The sequence below is a fragment of the Solanum pennellii genome, chromosome 4 (genome assembly GCF_001406875.1).
Source record: "Solanum pennellii chromosome 4, SPENNV200".
Lineage (NCBI taxonomy): Eukaryota > Viridiplantae > Streptophyta > Magnoliopsida > Solanales > Solanaceae > Solanum > Solanum pennellii.
In genome coordinates, this window is record NC_028640.1 from 25,363,761 (window position 1) to 25,368,728 (window position 4,968).

Sequence of the window (4,968 nt, forward strand, 5' to 3'; positions counted from 1 at the left end):
TCCTTCAGCTCTTCGATTTTTATTTCTTCGATCCCCAGTTCTTCAGCATCAACTCTTCATTTCGTCGAGCAAATCAAAATCTGGAGAGGAGAATCTTCAACTCAATTCTTCTGTGTTTCAGCTTAGCTACTCAGGAGAATCTACATGTTTCAAAAGTTTTATAGCTACATAAATGTCAAAACAAATTTAACACGCAAGTTTAAAAAAAATGATTGAAACTATGTCATATAAATAGAAACTGGATGAAATCTTCAGCTCTTACCTTGACGAAATCTTCAGCTCGGAGAAGAGAAAGCTCGGTCAACTCGATGAGTTTGCAGCTCGATCTTCTGATCGGATAAAAGAAATTGTGAGTTCTTCAGCTCGAGGAAGGAAAGGGAAAGCGTGACTTGAACGAAATAGCTCCATCTTCAGCACAATATCAGAGAAAGGAAAGGGAAAGCGTGATTTCTTCAGAAAAGGAAAGGGGAAGGGAGAAGGAAATAAAAAGTCTTTTTGTTTTATTATTAATTAATGTTTATTTTTTTGGACAATAAAAATGGGAGGGAGTGTTAAAAATATTGGAGGGAATATAATATTTGAGTGAAAAATTTTAAGGCAACACTTATAAAGTGTTGTTTTTTCAATTATAAAAATAGGACATTTTAGAAGTGTGGTCATATATGTAAATAGGTGTTGCCAATTATATCATATTTTAACAATACTTATAAAGTGTATCTTATATTATTAAAGAGTACACTTTTGAAGTGTTGCCAAAATTATTGTAGCTAAAAGTTAAAAATTTTGGCTACGCATTAAAAGTGTTCCCAAAACTACTTTAGGCAACACTTTACAAGTGTAGTCCAGAATAAGTGTGGTCGTAGGCCTAAAATGGTGTAGTGAGACTCTGGTTCCCCCTCATCAGTCAGCCATAGATAGTGTAATGAAGGTGAATACCTATTTGGTGCCCTGATGGATCTGGATGATCTCCTTAACACCTGCTCAGGTGTAACTTGCTCCACTTCAGATTCTTCAGTAGGAGTTGGTTGAGTATCTGCTTCGACATCTCTGGGGTTACTCTTCTCCAACTCAACCTCAACTCCCACTTGCTTTGTAATCTCTAGAACCTTCTGCTCTCTGTCCTTGTACAGGACAGACTCATCAAATGTCACGTCACAATGTCTCAGGATCTTTCTGTTCTTGTCATCCCAAAACCTGTAACCAAACAAATCAGAACCATAGCCTATGAAGTAACACTTCACAGCCTTGGCATCAAGCTTGTCTCTCTTTTCTGGATCAACATGAACATAAGCAGTGCAACCAAAAGTCCTCAAGTGTGAGTACTTGAGTTCTTTTCCTGTCCACACCTCCTCTGGAATCTTGAACCCTAAAGGAACTGATGGTCCCCTGTTGATCAAGTATGCAGCTGTGCTCACAGCATCCGCCCAAAGTGTTTTGGGCAGCCCACAGTGTATCCTCATACTCCTTGCACGCTCATTCAATGTTCTGTTCATCCTCTCAGCAATTCCATTCTGCCTTGCCTTACCAGGAACTGTTCTCATCAATCTGATTCCCTCAGCTGCACAGAATGCCTTGAACTCTGATTTGTCATACTCTCCTCCATTGTCAGACCTTAGGCATTTGACTTTCAAACCGGTCTGATTCTCAACTTCAGCTTTCCACTTCTTGAAAGTTGCAAACACATCTGACTTATGCTTCAAGAAGTAAACCCATACCTTCCTGCTGAAATCATCAATGAAGGTAACATAGAATCTGGATCCTCCAAGTGATGATACTGGAGATGGTCCCCAAACATCTGTATGGACCATTTCCAACCGCACTTTCTTTGGCTCTCTAGGAGTCTTTGTGAAGCTTACTCTTTTCTGTTTGCCCATAACACAGCTCTCGCAAAGACCCATATCAACAGACTTCAGACCCTCTAATGCTCCTTTTGCAACCAGCATCTTCATTCCTTTAGTACTCATGTGTCCAAGTCTGTTGTGCCACAGACATGAACCGGAAGCACCTTCAGCAACAGCGGCCATGTTTATACACCCTGCAGTGGTGTACAAGGTTCCAGATTTGGTGCCACGAGCTACTACCATAGCACCTTTCACGATCTTCCACGAACCTTTCCCAAACTCTGCTGCATATCCCGTGCTATCCAACTGACCAACAGAGATCAGATTTTTCTTGATCCCAGGAATATATCTGACATCCTCCAATGTCCACTGGTTTCCCGAGGTGGTCTTTATGCAAACATCCCCCTTTCCTTCAATCTCTAAGGCTTTATTGTCAGCAAGATATACTTTTCCAAAATTTCCAGATTTGAAATTTTGGAACAACTCCTTGCTTGGAGACGAATGGAAAGATGCACCAGAATCCAAAATCCATGATTCAACCGGGCTGTTCACACTAAGGATTAGAGCATCCCCAATGTCCTCTGCTGAATTTACAGAATCATTGTCATCTCCAAATTTCTGATTCTGTTTCTTCTTTGGCTTTGTACAGTTCGTCCGAAAGTGCCCTTTTTCTCCACAGTTCCAACAAGTCACGTTTGATCTGTTCAGGGATTTTCCTCGATTCTTTGATTTTGATCGACCATGTTGATTTTGGCCTTTCGTCTTACTTCTCCCCCTTCGATCAACGCTGAGAGCACTGCCCGATGAATCTCCCACTTCTCGTTTGCGAATACTTTCGCTAAGAACAACATCACGGATTTCATCAAACTTCAGTTTCTCAGATCCACGGGAACTGCTAATCGCAGCAACAACAGTATCCCAAGACTCGGGCAGAGATGACATCAAAATCAACGCCTTAATTTCATCTTCGAAATTAATATCCACAGAATTGAGTTGACTCACAATCATATTGAACTCGTTTATATGATCAGAAACGGATCCATTCTCAGACATCTGTAAATTGAACAATCTACGCATCAAATATACCTTGTTCATAGCCGATGGTTTTTCATACATGTTTGACAGTGCCTTCAACAGACCGGACGTAGTCTTCTCCTTCACGATGTTGAACGCCACGTTTCTTGACAAAGTCAACCGGATCAACCCTAGAGCCTGGCGATCCTTGAGTTTCCACTTCTCCTCCGTCATGGATTCCGGCTTCACCCCGGTCAACGGTTCGTGAAGATCTTTCTGGTACAGATAATCTTCGATCTGCATCTTCCAGAAACTGAAATCGGATCCATCAAACTTCTCGATTCCAAGCTTTGAACTATCCATCTTCAGTGATCGTGTTAAATCTCCTTAGCTCTGATACCAGTTTTTAGGATTGAATTCACGCACACACACTAGATGAATGAAGAACACAAGAACTTTCAAGAGAAAGAGATGAGAGATGTAGAGAGAGAAAGAGAAAACCCAATATTTCGTGGTAACACCCCGTGAGTAAACTTCCACGACGGTGAGGTATATTTATATTAATAAATCAGAGTATTTTTTGTTACAGAGAATAAATAGGAAAACCTAAAATAGAGAATAAATAGGAAATCCTAAAATAGAGAATAAATAGGAAAACCTAAAATTAATCAGGCCCACTACCTAACAATTTATGCACCATTTGCATACTAGAAGAGTATATCAGCACATTTAAAACCATTTTGAAATTTTGTAATTGGAACTTGTGTTCTTAAAAACTAATATAAATATAATTAAAGAATTTGCAGCTCTGAAATTTGTATCATGATAATCTATTACCCACTTTATGGCACTAATCAACAACAATTCCATTTGTTTTCCAGCATCCAAACAAATAAGAAATCAACTTCTAAGTAGTACTAATATTTATTAATGAAAACTCATGAGACGATGATAATTTAATATTGGATAGTTCATGTTTTAGAGAGTAAGTGATGTGTTTGTGAGAATTAAGGTAAATACACTGAAAAGAGTTGTGTAAAGAAAAATTACAACAAAAATATGATTTTGTAGGTGAATTCGTGGTGGTTAACTATTTCTTATTCCATCTTTAACAATATCGTAACAAAAGATAAAATTATTCATCAACAAAAGATAAAATTAAGTTCATTTTTCAATCTGCCATTAATTCATTAAGTACGACTTAACATACTCTAACTTCATGGTACAATTGAAAACAAATTTAAAAGAAATCCACAGATTTCACAAGATCTTTTTTTTTCTACATCAGGATTGGAACCTGAAAAGACGTCTTCCTGAATTTGAAGGAATCCACGATATGAGATTGAGTACTGCTACAATTCCACAAAAGCATATGCTCTTATGTCTATATGAAAAATTAAAATTTAGAGTCAAGCAATGAAATGTCGGGAGCAAACTCGATATCATCATAAACTAAGAAAAAGTTACACCCAAATAAGAATATTTGAAAAATCCAGAAAAGGGGCTAGGGGTTTTGAAAGATAAGAAAAAAATCTTATGAGAAAATGGAGTTGGGTTAGCGGGAGAGTTTGATCTAGAATTGATTGGAAGAGGAGTAATAAAAGGGCAGGTCGGGTTAAATGGTAAATGGGTCAGGGTAAAAATAATTAAAGATTTAAAATTTAATAAATAAAAATATTAATTAAGACTAATTAAAGTGTTTAAGAATTTTCCATTACTTGTGTTTCATTAAGGGCATTTTTGGCCCATTTCTCTAACAATAAAGGCATAAATGAACCAAAGTATAAACGAAGACATATTTGATCTAATCAGGGAAGTTCTAGATCTACTATTCAAAAATGTCCAAAAAAGAAAGAATAAAGTTGATATGCCATTGCACGACCATCACTATCAAAGATACAGATTTTCAATGTATCTCATTTAATTTTGCACGACCATCACTATCAAAGATACAGATTTTCAATGTATCTCATTTAATTTTGATTCTTAAATTAGTCATTTTTAGTACTATCACTGATCTGATACATCACTGCCACAATAGCCTTTGTTTTATGCAATGAATCATGTTCATATTTAAGGTATTCATGCATAACTCTAATATTGTTAAATCTTT

The 4,968-nt window shown here is 37.2% G+C and overlaps 1 pseudogene; it reads left to right on the forward strand.

Annotated features, from left to right (window-relative positions):
* Positions 1 to 388, forward strand: part of LOC107016623 — an 11,949-nt pseudogene extending 11,561 nt beyond the window's left edge.
* The last annotated feature ends 4,580 nt before the right edge of the window (positions 389 to 4,968 follow it).